The following is a 14,957-nucleotide window of genomic DNA, read 5'->3' on the forward strand; positions in this document are numbered from 1 at the left end:
TTTTTATATAAATATTAGTAATTTCTCTGTTAGAAGCATTGGGAGCCAGAGTACCCTGCAAGATGGACAAGCCAAGTGTCATGAGTGATCTCAGTCCTGGCTGTGCCCTCACTTGCAGGTGTCATTCTGTAGATACTCAGCAGTTCAGTGGAGCCAAGGTGGTACAGACTTGGCATAAGGCTCAGCAATAAAGGAGGGGATGGATGTGGGCAAAAGGGAGGAGAGGAAAGTAGAGAGAGGTAAAATAGCAAACTAACCAGGAGAACTAAAAGTTTACCCATAAATTGAGACTCTTCAAGAAATAGAGATTACTGTGGTGATAACTAGTGGCCTGAGGTGGTGGTGATTACATTGAAGTACACCATCCAAAAAATCGGTAAAGTCATAAAACACTGACCCAGAACAAAGAAGGGAAAGATCAAAACCAGATACAAATGCAAACCTGTCTGTTGTTTCTATTAAAATGTGAAAAACTACAGATTTCCCTGAAACGCAAGTATGCGCAGGACTTTCGGTGTGATACTTTCAAATGTGAAGTTGTTAAAAATAAAACTTTCTCTTCTGCTAAATTTTCTTTTGCTATCATTTCCTCTGGGAAATGGTAGAGCAAAATCCAGCCATCAGTTGGGACACATGGCTTTTATTTCATAGTTAAATTGTACAGACTATGCAAATGATCATTAATTGCTCTCTGGAGAGCAGTGTGCCCCCTTTTTGATCTATTGATTTATCCTGCTCATTCTTCTGAGAGTACAGAGGCATTGGAGGAACTGCACAACCTGCAGTTGGAAGAAAGGTTTTGAAAGAGAAGATATGTAGGAATGCAATGTGTCACAAATTTAAGTTTCTCTGGTTTTTATATATAATTTTATGATGAAGCTTGAGGAAGGGTTATGCAGTGTTTTTTCTTGCACAATACAACTGCTTCTGATCAAGCATTTTTTATTTACACTGGAAAAATGTTTATAAGCCATTATTTCTCAAGTGGTATAGTCAAACATAGGGCATGTACTCTGAATCTTAATTCTGTTACTAAAATTTTCTAAACTAAATTACAATTCAGTTGTTCTCCAAGCCACTTCAATGATTGAAAGCCACAGGCAAGAAAAAATAATTTACAAAAAGTGCTGTAAACATTAGAGCTCTATTTGGTTACCTCAGAGTATAAAATAAGTCTAGCATTTCACAGTCTGCTCCAACACTAAAACTGCCATTGTGACCCCAGGCTCACTTAGGAAATAGATGTGTCAGGAAACTTTAAGTCTGTTAATCTACATAAAATTACTAGCCTTTCTTTCTGTTTTCAAATGTACACGTAAGACTGCATATTTATTCAGAGTGTTATTATCTATTCTTTCTATGTCTGTCCATTTTTTTTTTAATATATCCATTAGCTTTTCTTCTGCATCAAAAATCTCCTGTGCAATCTACGGTCCAAAGCATAGACAGTACTTCCATGGTGATCTGTAAAACAATTGAAAAGAGATTATCTTGCCCCTGTAGACAAAAAGATATTAGCCAAATTAATGTTTTATACTTCCGCAGCATTTTGTCTTTCTCTTAGATATGAAGAATTTAACTGACAAAACAATCAGTTTTTAAAATGTATGCAACTTCACAGCTGCTAGTGTAAATTAGTTATGAAAATACCAGTACCCTAAAGGAAAAAGACAATGACCTGGCACATGATCATGTAATTAAATTAAGCCCCTCTGCTTCAACATCATTCTAAAAATACATCTATAGAAGGAAATGCTCTGGGATTGAAAAAATCTTGAAATTAGAACAAAAATTCTTCTCTCTTAAAGAACATACATGCAAGTGTACAAGAAGAAAATTTAACTCTGGAGCAGTATTAACCTTCTTAAACTTATAATATTTGTCAGTTAATGTTAATGTAACAGCTCTTCAGCTGGTGTAAATTGGTCTAATGTCATTAAGGACAACAAAGTATACTAATTTACATGTGCCTAGAATCTGTCCTTAAGGCTTTTTTCTCTTGTAGTCATCTATTCATGGAGTTGTAAATAACACTTTATTAATAATAACAAGGAATACATTTCACCAACAATTTCAGTCATCTGCAACATTAAAATATAATTTCTGAAACCTATTCTTTGAATAGACAGAGACATAACTCCTATGAGCATTTTCCTATTGGGGCCATTCCTTAGGAAATTATAGTGAAAAATAAACAACATTCTGACTCTCCTTACCCTTCACATGCTTTCACAAATGAGAAAAAAATGCCCATCAGGAGGATATCCTTCAAGAATGTACTTCATCTGCCTGATTTCATTTTTATTGTGATGATGCACTTCAGTGACTACAAGATCCAAATTCTGGATAAAGAATTAACTGAACATATCAAGGTAATTCTTATGGCATTTTCATTCCTGTACCCTTCCCTTTTATATATGAGAACAGGGGAGGTGGTAGTGGAGTTGTTTTGTGTGGTGTGTTTGTATTTTTCTAGTAAACCTGTTGAGTCTGATAGTACTACTGAGAGACTGATCAGTGCAGATCACCTAAAAGCAAGCAAAGAGGAAAATGAGAGCAGCTAAAAGAGAACTCTTGTAGGAGCTGTGCTGTGAAGTGCAGAAGGTGTTGAAGATCCATTCACCTTGCAATGGCTACTGAAACCTGGTCTCTTCCTCAGCTGTGTCATGACAGTTTATGTGTTGACTTTTCATCAGCTTTCCTGTAAAGCAAGAAAACTAGAAAGTAAGAAAGGAGCCCTATAGTTGCATAAAGTAGTGTTTTGTGTTAAGAAGTTAATGTAGGACTAAGTTCTGAAGCTTGGGAAAACACACGTCATTAGGAATGTTGATAAAAATAAATAGAAAATAAAAATATAGAAAATATTGATAATATAATTTAGAATTCCAAACATTTTTCAAAAAGCAGATCGAAAAAAAGCATTTCTTTATCTCTGAGAGCTTAGAAAAAATGAGTCCTTTAAGAAGTAAACATACATGAAGTGAGTTAACATTCTAAATGTCAGAGAAATCTGAACTCTGACCTTCATCCAGTTTGGAAACTGATAACTGAAACAGACAAGGAGCTCTCAGAAAGGCAGGTCATTCAGAAAATTGCAGTTGAAGATATATATAGTATCCATGGCTCCTATTTTCATTTTCCTTTTGGAAGTCCTTTTGACAAATCAGGAAACATTATAGTACACAAGTAAACACAAATGAAGATATTCACAGTCTTCTGTGTATGTTATTTGACAGGTTCCATATATGAGTTCTCTCCAGTATAAAACTAGCTATAGAGCAGATAAATCCAGAAGGAAAAGGCTGGGAAGCTCTTTTCAGTGGAGTCAAGAAAGGGAAGAACTTTGCTTCCTGTTTTTTCCTAGCAAGGAAGAAATCTTGAGGGCTTTTTTGGTTTTTTGTGGGTTTTTCATTTGTTTTTTGGGTTTTTTGGTGGTTTTTTTTTTTTAACAAATCTAAATAACAATGTTGAATTAAACATATTTTTTAATATTTGGATACAAAATAAACCCCCCCCACCCACATCACCTTTATACACACCTCTCCATTACATGTTTTCCATTTTTTTTCCTGCATGATAGAGCAAAAATTCACAGAAATTAAAAGACAAAAATAAAAGAGTGTAATTCTTCTGGGGCTTATAAACCTCACATACCCAATATCTATTGCCTGCAGAAGTAGACATGAACATGAATTCCCATTTTCCCTGATCCTTTAAGAGTATTTTTTTTTGCCTTTTTCTCAATTTTAGTTACATTTATCACAGAAGAGGAAATTAGAATTGCCTCTTCAGCCAGAAAAACTACTGAAAAATCTTATAATTAGGTGGCAAACCATCTGGAAAGAATATATGATAAGTAACAGGATGTCACCATTTCTAATTCTGTAATTTATAAACTTAAGGATATAGGCATTATTTTAAATACAACTTTATAACTTGATAAACTAAAGGAAGTTAGCAATGTGATACATCTCTGCTGTTGATTTTTATGACACATCTCTGTGAAAATTATAATGTTTAGAAGTTTGATTTTTGGAACATGGTCAGCACACCTGGAGGAAGAAGTGATGATGATAATTTGTCCTGTACATACTGGTAGCAGAAAATAACTGTTTGGCAACACTCCAAGTTTTAAAGTTATGAGCTAAAATATTCTGTTTGGGGTATTTGACAATAAAGTGGAATATAACATTTTACAGCATATGTTTAACAATCCACATTTGGATTACTGCTAATAGTTCGTAGAAAAAAATTTAAATATCGGTGTTGTGGTTTAAATTCACCTGGAAAATAAACCCCACTCAGCTGCTTCCCTCCTTCTACCCTTTCTGGTGAGAGGGAGAAAAAAACCAAAGTTTCTGAGTTAAGAACAATATACTTGATAATAACCATGAGACAAGAAACAAACAGTAACAAACAATATTAGTAATAAAAGTATACAAACAAGAGAGGGTTATTCACATATAAAAGGTGGTCACCACAGCTAGAAATGACATCTCGGAACTTCCCTGAGACTTCAGGGGTATTGGTAACATAAACAGCTTTTCCAGGAAGCACTTAAATGTCAAGTTGGAATTTCAGTTTAGACATTCATTTTAATTAATATTTCCACATTTCAAGAACTCAAAAAAATATTTATTAAGTATAAACCGTGAAACTCCTGCTATATTTCATGATAAAGATTTAAATGTCTCACTAAACAGTGAGACATTTACTTTATAGCATAAATTTCCTTCTTTTAAATATTTATGAAAATACAGGTTAAAACTCATGGTTTAATGTAGAGATTTATTTTTTCTCCTCAGGCATCACCCCTTCATTAAAAAATATTATCTATATACCCAGGTGCATGTCTTCATTTTTTGATATTTAATATCACAGAAAAGATAGTATAATTTTAAAAACTGAGTGCTGCACTACAGAAATTGTAAGGTGGTCTTAATTAATTTCCTTCCTTACAATTTAAGAAGATAGATTCTCCTTAACAATAAAGTATTTATGGTTTTAGGTAAGGCATATATTTCAATATGTTCAATAACTTTTGGAGGATATCCAGGGAACTCATTAAAGGCTGTGACCTTGAATAAACTTTATTTAGCCTGGAGGTTACTGAAATAGTGTAGTGTTTTTCAGAGCTGGTAGTATGACTGCAGAATATTAAACACTTTTTGAAAAAATATTGTCTTACCAAAGTATCTCAAAATGGAAATCACCTCTGGTTTTACTCCAGATACTTTTATTTCCCTAGCAAAGGAGGTACAATGAGAATATGGACACCGTTGTTCATATTTGGTTGAAACCCACTGTGCCATACGTGCAACGACTGCCATTTGCACACTTATGAAGTCAGCAATGTATAAAGGAAAGACATGATGAAAAGGGAAGCTTTAAGAAGGAATCAAATGTGAAGGAGCTTAAAGTTGAACTGAGAAGGCAGAGGTTGTCTGCTCCAAAAAATCGATCTGGTAAACCCCATGGGGAACCTGCTCTCTGTAGTCACCCCATGCAGTGTTTTGTAGAACACTGTAACAAGTAGCCTGAATCTCTTCTGTCTTTGCTCTTTCTATTTTCACTGTTTGACAGATAAAAGATCTATTTAAAATAATGGATTTTTCAAGCTAGTGGTTTTGTCATGCCTTTTTTTTTTTTTTTTTTTTTTAAGAAATGTAGTGGAGATGAAGAATTATTATTCATACACTGATGGTTAAGAACTAGTTAATTTGTCAACCCATTATTAAAATATTTGGTTCTGTGCAATCACTCAACTATGATGCTGACTTAGTCACCATGTTTCTGGATGTCAGAATAGAGTGACTGAAACATTTTTAAAGGAGAACAGCAAAGAAGAGGCAGTGTAAAATTCAGATCTGAATAACAGAGATTTTGCCTTCTCATTCTTATGTTGTTTGTTTTCCTATCTTTCTGGTTGTTTCCTTTAAGAAGCTCAGTATTAAGGTCTCCTGTAAAAATCAAATGGAAGATGGACAGCAAGCAGCTCACCAACATACATTGAGTATACATTGAACTCTTTCTTCCTGTATGAAAACTTTCTCTAGATCTGAAGGTGGAAAAAGAATACCAAATTCTTTTTTTCTCAAACATGCAGATTTGAAATAGTGCTAAAAACATATTTGCCTATTTCACAAACAGTAACCTAGTGTAGTAGTCTTACTTTTGTTAGAGGGTGTGCAGATTTTCTGTGACTTGTGTTCAACTTGGGTGTGTAATTGTCTTTATGTTCTTTCTCTATTATACCTATCCCATTCATAAAATTGGTAGGCTGACATGATGAGCCACTGCAGTCATAGATTCCTACTACAACTCTATTTTTGACACCTTTTTAGAATATTACATCAACAACCTGTAGCTCAGATGTAAACTAAATTCAAAGTTTTAAATGTTCCTCTTACAAAATTTTAAGACCAGTTAAATTCTATAGATGAGTGAATGATTTCAGAACTTTCACTTTGGGTAAGCTCTGCTGTTATTCTTAAAAGTTTCCTGACTAGATGCTTTTTTGGAACAAAAAGCATCTGAATTATCTCAGAATTATGGAATAACTCAAGTTGAAAAGGACTGAAGGGTCTGCCCTGGTTCAGCTTTCCTCATAAGTGTCAGCTAAGAGACCATGCCAGTTATGCCAGGTTTTATCCTATTTGTTCTTGAAAACCTCTGAGGCTGGACAGAGAGTGCATAAACTCTGTTCCAGGCCTGGAGTGTTCTAATGACAGTACTGAGTTACCTTGTCTGGCTACCACATGCCCACTCACCCATTGCCTCACTCCTTTTCCTCAATAAGACAGAGGCAGAAAATAAGATGGAAAAAACTCGTGCGTAAAGGAAAGGACAAAGAGTTTAATTATCAAATACCTTCACAAGCAAAGCAAACTGAGTTTGGGAAAAAATAGCTTATTGCCAACTAAAATAGATTTGGCTAGTGAGAAACAAAGAAACAAAATTAAAAGAATCCTTTTTCCTACTCACCGTCTTTTTTTAGGCTCAGTTTTACTCTCTCATTCCCCCATTGAGCAGAGAGGTTGGAGCAGATGATGCCACTGCAGTCACTGTCCACCTTACTCACTCTGTGTCCATGTGTGTCCACATGTCTGGGATACATGCTCAGCTTCACTTCTGGTTGAACCTGAGCACAGCAAAGTGACAGACACATCCCCGAGCCTGGGCAAACACCCTGGCTCCCCAGCCTGGCCTCCAGCACATGGGCAGGAGGGAGGCCCAGAACTGCTGTAGTAGGAGGCTGTTTTTAACATCCCTATTTCAAATCACAGATTAAATCACTAGCTATTTAGATTTCTGAGTCTATAAAGGAAATCCTACAACCATATTTTGGTTTGTGATAATAATAAGTGCAACACAGTTTTAACAGCAGGCTTAGGAGAAAGAATAGCAACAAAACATCACGAAGATAGATTGACACCCGTATAGATTTAAAATCTCATCCTCTTTTCAGACCAATCCACTTGTCTGTCCTTAACAGCAATTGCTTCCCCTCATATTAAGGAGTTTTGAATAATCAGGCTCAGCTGAATGTAATTAGTTTCCAGCTGGCAGTGCTTATCTAAGCTGCATTGAATAGTGATGAATTCTGTGGGAAAATATATAAATAAATGAAAGAATAAAGCCATCTTTTATTGTCAGTTTATTCTTTCCATTTTCTTTTAACTTACCCACTTGGTACTAGAGGAGGCCTTTTAATAGGGTCTAGGACTAGTTGAACATGTTGAGTTTTAATAGTAACATGCCACTTGCTTTTGATAAAAAAGGTTAGTAAATGTCTGTGTACTTGCTGTTTTAGGCTATTTTCTAGCTTTAATTTTTGTTTCTCTCAATGGCATAAAATTCAGGAATAGCCCTAAGATTTTTTTGTTACTGTTTTCTCCACAGGTAAAGGTTTTAAGGTGAAATGTAACTAGTTTTTATTGGATGAGAGTAGAGTATCAGTAGATGCAGGTCTGTCAGACAAATCTAGGATTAAAGAAATTGTTTATTATAGAGGGTTGTCTGTGGAATCCTGACCCACCTTTCATGGGTTCATGAAGTTCTTGTGAGCATGATTTAATTTAATTTACTTCAAGAATTTTGATGGAACAGTAACTAATTTTTTCACTAAAACAACACCGCATTAATTCTTGATCTGCCTGCAGGCACACTGCTGGCTTTTTTAACCTTTCTCTTTTTCTCAGTCATGTTTATCTCGTTCTGTTCACCACGTTATTGGTATAGCTGTTCTGTTATTGACTTTCAGAAGCTCTGCTTTCTTTTGCATTTTCTGCTTTCTATTTCTGATTGTATATTTCAGGTTTAATTCTTATCTCCTGAAAAGAAATTCCCAAGTATTAAGTTATTTTAATTCTGTAAATTTCCCTCTAAAAACCCTTTATTATCTCCCTTTCAAATATCTTGAATACACTTTAAGAATACTAAAACAACTAAAAGAAGTTCTATGGATTTTTATAATTCTCTTTGTAGTGCTTTTATTCTTTCGACTCTCTTGGCCTTTCTGTTCTGTTTGGTTTTGTCCCTCATGTCTCAGTAGATGTTCAGAAATGTTTGTGGTAGAGATTAGGAGACTATTTGGCAGATGTGCTCTAAAGCTTCTCTAAAAGAAATGCTGCATTTTCACCATTCACTGAATTGTCTTTCCATTGTAAAGTACTGTGGGAGGAGCTGAGAACTAGTTTTAATGACAGTTTTAAATAGGTAGATTTTTTTCCTGGATACTCAACCAAAAAAAGATAAAAAAACCAAACAAACTCAACGAAAAGAGAAAGCTTAGAATTTAAAATTAACAAATCTTCATTCTTCAACCATTTTTTGATACTAAGTACATCTATACTTTCCAGAAGTATAAAATTAGGGAAAAAGAATCTTGTGCAGAGAAACCTTGAAAGCATTTTTAGGAAGAATTTTGCCTATTTAAGACTTACATGTCCCTGGTGCTGTTCTTTAATGTTCTATGAACATTAGGAAGAATCTAGTAGTGTTCCTCTGTCCTGTACTCTACCATCTCTCATTCTTTGCTAACCTTTTAAAATAGCATATTTATATATCCTATATATATATTTTATAGGATTTGGTATTTTGCATCTGAATTAATGGAATGTTTGCACTTCTCTGAAAGCAGAAAAATTACATCAAATACATGAATGTTTTACCTCTTTCCAACGGGACCATATTTCCCCTCGCTTTCAGTTTTTGAAGAAATTAATTCTGCCATGTAAATCCCTCTCCTATAAAAGTTTCCTTTTCAAAATTTGCACTGCATTGTTAAAATTTTTGTTATCTGTGATGCTGTGTAACTACCGTGAGAGATCTTTAATGTCTTTAAAAGGAAAGAAATTACCTTTAGAACAGACTTTAATATAGACTAGAATCCTTGCCTCTAACTGGATGGTTTTATTCAGGTGTTATCCTGCAGAGTGAATAGAGAGGTGTCTGACACCAGAAATGTGTTGTGTTAAATACTCTTTTTGCTAGGGAAATAGATTAAGTTCTATATATAGATTGTCTAGATTTCATACAAATCTATTTTAACGTTGTCTGAGTTGTGAATCAGAAATAAAAAAAATCCATAATCCAGATTATGGTTTCTGAGTAATTTTAAGTGCTTATGTATTTTGGGATCAGCTTGCTTGCCATAGAAATTGTTGAGAGAATATTTGCTTTCTAATTCTTCATGTCCACATTCCTCTTTATGAAAGAAAAAAGCAAAAGTCAAGGCATTTATGGTTTTCAGTTATTTAACTGGAAACAGTATCAGATGGTTTCTAAATACTGCATACAAAACAAAGACTTGGTAACATATTGTAAAAACCATTCAAATATATTCAAATGATAAAATTTGATAGTCAAATTGTCTCCCTTCATGCTACAACAGAACAGATTTTGGCACTCTGTGGTAAGTCCATGTGTTGAAAAAATGTGAAAAAAAATAATGCAAACACTCAGATGCAACCAAAGCCCAATATGTTTAGAAATAATTTCTCCATCCTCTCTTTCTCTTAGTGGGAACAAAAGCACCACACTATCTAATAGTCCAGTCAATAACCAAAGCATAATTTTCAAATTGTGTCTTTCTTTGCTGCAGTTTTGTCTAAATTTTACCTCTCTTTTTCTGTGACCTCACTAGCACACAGTTTTGGCAGGTAATCTTGCACAGAAAGCCATCTAGGCTCTCAAAGAGGTTTTTTTTTTTGAATTAGGAAATTTTTTCCCTAACACTGAAAAACAGATTGTGTTTCCAAGGCAGCTATCCAGCACAGTACACCAAACATCACTCTCCTAATGTATCAGTTATATATTCTCTTAAGCATCTCCAGCAAGACATCTTCCGTCTTACTGACCAGCATTGCCATTGTAAGCCTGGTACTCTTGATTTCCTGCATCCCTGAATCCATCTCCTGATTTGTTTTGTGAATTCTTTCGGGAAGGAATGATTTTATTATGTCTTTGAAATATATGTTTTCAATGGGTCCCAAGTCCATGCTTACAGCTCTTCAGTACTGCAGCAAGAAAAATAATTAAAAGTATTCTTCGATAGCCACATCATAGTTACTTGGCTATAAAGCAAGTGTGGACGACACAGATTACAAAGCTGGAGCAAATAAGAAAGTTCTTTCCTACCAAACACTATTAAAAATCAAAGAAACTGATATCTCCAGCTGGCACAAAATTTTAATTATACTTCAGCAATATCTAATTGCAAATGAACTTGCATATTTTTATGGTCAAAATCTTGTTTATGGGCAAAAAGAAAGCATTCCATATGGACAGACAGAAGTATCTATATAGACATGTAAAACAATTATATATAAAAAGCTCTATAGACAGATGTGTAAAACCAAGAAATTAATGTTAACATATTTGAAATCTTAACAATATAATTTTTATTAGTCCAGATATAAATGTTTCAGATAAAAGAGAAGAATAGATGCTAAATTGTTATACACTCAGATCTTCATTTCTACTCTTTTGTGAAAAAGCAGAGTTTGTGCAATCTCATTGCATAAACAACATATAAGCCATTTTTTGGTGGGTAAATTACACTTTTTAACTGATTTCCCTTTTTTTTAAACTAATACTTCTTCCCACTCTAGAATTAACAAGGTGGTCTCTTCCTTTTAAATATTTTACTACAGTCTTCAGCCTGTTTTTGCTTTCTCTACAATGGTCTAATGCGTACAGTTTATGTACATTCCTTTACAGCAAACGGACAGTGCAAAAACTGCACTTAACTGTAAGGAGATTTCTAAAGATTAAACCTCAGAGTCCCAGTTCTTCTCTGAGATGTCTGATGCAGTAGTAATGGGGGAATTATATTATTTTTAGGACCACATGGTTGGCACATTCTGCCAAGTGATATAAAAATGGATTGCTGCTAATATCCTGCATTGCATGCTGCTGCCAAATATTTATGGGCCAACATGGTATCAGTATTTTCAGCAGTCACAGCTGAATACAGGATTTCTTGTTAAAGGAGATCTCTGAGACATGGAATTAAGGCAAAGAAATAAAGACTTTTCTGACCTCCTCTCACTTTTCTAAGGATGCATCCCAATACAGTCTTTACATGGGGCAAAATAAAAAAAATTAAGAAAAAATATCAAAGACAGAAATTCAGAATTTTTATTTGTACTGTGTGAAATCTGCACCACTTAAAGGAGGAGTGGGATATGGTTTCCCACACTCGCTGATGTGCATAAAGTCAGTCCTCAATCACTCCGTTGTAGATACTAAATCCATTGTACTCTTATTTCTACAAAGTAGGGCTTTTCTCCTGAAACAGTTGACATTTGAGCGTAATCAATTGATCTAGTGCAAAACTTTTTTCCTGAGTGGTGGTGATTCTCTACCCAGTCTCAATAAAAAGATACTAAAGGTGGGATTATTCAAGTAATTCAAGTTATTTTTCCTCTAAACTTTAAACAATTTACACTGTGTGTTTCTTTCTATACTTGTAAAGGATGCATTCTTATTTACTTTCCCTTTAGTAAGAATGATGATAATGTTTTGTTGTTGTTTTGAATTTTTTTTCATCTTACGCTGAGGTTGACAGCATGGACTTTGCTAAAAGGCTCTACTTTTTTTGTGCTTTGTGGTGCTAGTCTTCAGAGGAATCCTGTGCAGTCAATTATAGGCAGGCTTCTGAAGAAATTCATACTGAGACAATAGAATGCATAATTGTGCTCACTGGATAAGAATTCAAGTGCATTATTTTCTTTCTTCTTAAATTGCTATTATTCCCGAGGAACCAGCTTGTTGTGAATGGGATCTTGCTTCTTTTTTTCTTATCATTTGTCTTCATTCATTACAGCCATTGTAATTACACACCAAAATGGGTTTGAGTTTGCATTTTTAGAATATTTTATCTATTATGCAGAAAACATCAGGGGTTATAATAACCCAAAGCTGATTAGACTTTAAGGTGGGAAGATGTCAAATGACTATTGTCTACAGTATGTGTATGGAGACAGCATCATCTCTCCAGGAAGAAAAACAAAATGATTGTAGGAGAAGGAAGAAAGGAAGTAATTTGGGAGAGATACTTGCTTTTTGATTTTTTCTTGCTTGTCTGAGTGTTCCTATTGCCAGATGGATTCATAAACAGACTGAGGCTTTCATGGTGCTTGCTGCATGTAATGATCAGCAAGCCTAGGTAGTTCACAATAAAGTCAAATGGCTCTTTAATATTATAAATCCATTTAAGGAATTAGTGTATGTTTAATGACCGGGTTTTTTTTCTTTCGTTTTTAGGCTGTTAGAAAATTTGAATGGCATTTACTGATGAAATAAAAAAATTAATTAGAAAAAATCAAAAATCAGTTGGGGGAAAAAGCCAATAAACAATCAAAAATAACAGCTTTTTATTTAAAAAGAAAAAACTATTGCAATTATTCTGGGGATAAATATCTTTTGATAATAATCTTGTTAAGTATGTTGAAAAGCTGGTCTTGTCAAAATATGATTGAATTAAACTAATAGGTAATAGTATTCATTGAAGTCAGCTGATGTCTAGAAATTAGATTCTGGATACTGTCAAAGCAGAGAAGATTACAGAATCAATTAGACTGGAAAAGATCTCTAACATCATAAAGTCCAATCTATGACCAAACACCACCATGTCAACTAGAGCACAGCACTGAGTGCCAAGTCCAGGCATGGTGAACATTCTGTATGCTAGACAAAAAAAAATATTGTTATGAAAAAATATTGGATATGTTAACTGCATCTGGGCTACACACAGCTGAAAGACCTTACGCTTTTTTGCTACATCATGGTCATATTAAACCCCTTCAGGGATGATGACCCCACCACCTCCCTAGGCAGCTCATTCTGATATCTAATCACCCTTTTCATGAAGAAATTCTTTCTAATGTCCAACTTAAACCTCCCCTGGAGCAGGCTGAGGTCATTTCCTCCTGTCCTATCATTTGTAACCTGGGAGAAAAGGCCAACTCCCACCTGGTACAGCCTCCTTTCAGGTGGTTTCAAAGAGTGATAAAGTCACCCCTGAATATCCTCTTCTGCCACTCAGATGTAAAATGCCCCTCTCTCCCTTCTGCAGAAGGTTTTAATTCTATTTGCAGTTTAGCTGTAAAAAAGAAAAGGGAAAGAGGGGCATTTTACATCTGAGTTGTCTTAATGTCTTATATGATAATTTATAATGGCTCCTTTTTCCTTTGTGATTCAGACACAAGATCCAAAAGGAAGATATGACTTACACATTTTACTTCATAACCTCACACAAATTTTTGAGGGTATGATTGACAAAATGTTTCACCACCATGTTGTTCTCTTTGTGTTTCATCACTTATTTTTGTATTGAATCTGTATTCCCTTCATCAAGAAATGAAATAATGACAAGGAACTTATATAAAGAACTTCAGTCATGGCTAGAGAACGTTTGCATCCCTTCCACTCTCCTTTTCTCATGGAAGAAAAAGAGGGGGAGGGAAAAAAAAAGGAAGGAAGAAAACTGGGCTCTGCAAAAACATATGCTTACCTAGCTGTGGGACATTTCCAAATTATAATCAAAATTATGATTTATGTGTGCTTGCCACATTTCTGAGTATCACTGTTAACTTTGTGAAAGTTTTATGGTTGTCCTGAAAGTCTGTTATCCTTCCTCACATGTAGCACTGCACTTAAAATGTGTGCAGCCAAGTAAATGAGTTATGTATATATGTTTTTTCTGCTGATGGATAGAAAGGAGGCTGCAGTAGTATTTGTCTATGCCTTACAATTATACAGTGTGTTGTGAGCATGACTGACCTTAAGTTTAGTTGCAGATCTGTTTGTCTTGTTACTTATGGCAGTTTTTATAAAGACGTCCTGGCTGTGTGGAGAAATCTCATTGTCAGTATCCTCTGACCATACAATCTGCAGGCAGCAGAGCCTCAGTTCAGGAAAAAAATACTTGGTAGTTTACCATGGCAGGTGAGATGAATTACTTTGATTCAAAATAAATGACAAATACTTTATAAATATTTTCAAGACTTATGCTGAAACCAAAATCACTAGATGCTTTAAAAGGAAAGGAAAGGAAAGGAAAGGAAAGGAAAGGAAAGGAAAGGAAAGGAAAGGAAAGGAAAGGAAAGGAAAGGAAAGGAAAGGAAAGGAAAGGAAAGGAAAGGAAAGGAAAGGAAAGGAAAGGAAAGGAAAGGAAAGGAAAGGAAAGGAAAGGAAAGGAAAGGAAAGGAAAGGAAAGGAAAGGAAAGGAAAGGAAAGGAAAGGAAAGGAAAGGAAAGGAAAGGAAAGGAAAGGAAAAGGAATTTCTCTTGACCAACTCTAGATATTTATGTGCGAGATTGTCACACGGATTTTCATGTAGTCAATACAGAAGAGAGCATACCCCACAGACAATTCATCTTGCACTTATAGCTCATATGACCAAGTAGTGTATGTTCAAAGTAAAGTCTGGATTCCCAAATATCATTCAT

General features: G+C 34.7%; 1 long non-coding RNA gene across 1 annotated transcript; it reads right to left on the minus strand.

Moving 5' to 3' along the window:
• Nucleotides 1-359: 359 nt before the first annotated feature.
• LOC146443245 (uncharacterized) lies at nt 360-7,231 on the minus strand. Its single transcript, XR_014855971.1, has 3 exons — nt 6,985-7,231; nt 2,624-2,701; nt 360-1,497 (listed from the first exon to the last, which is right to left on the minus strand). It is a non-coding gene; the product is annotated as an uncharacterized LOC146443245 (long non-coding RNA).
• Between the last annotated feature and the right edge of the window lie 7,726 nt (nt 7,232-14,957).

Source organism: Lichenostomus cassidix, chromosome 1Aa, assembly GCF_008360975.1.
Source record: "Lichenostomus cassidix isolate B80296 chromosome 1Aa, HeHo_3.0, whole genome shotgun sequence".
Taxonomy (NCBI): domain Eukaryota; kingdom Metazoa; phylum Chordata; class Aves; order Passeriformes; family Meliphagidae; genus Lichenostomus; species Lichenostomus cassidix.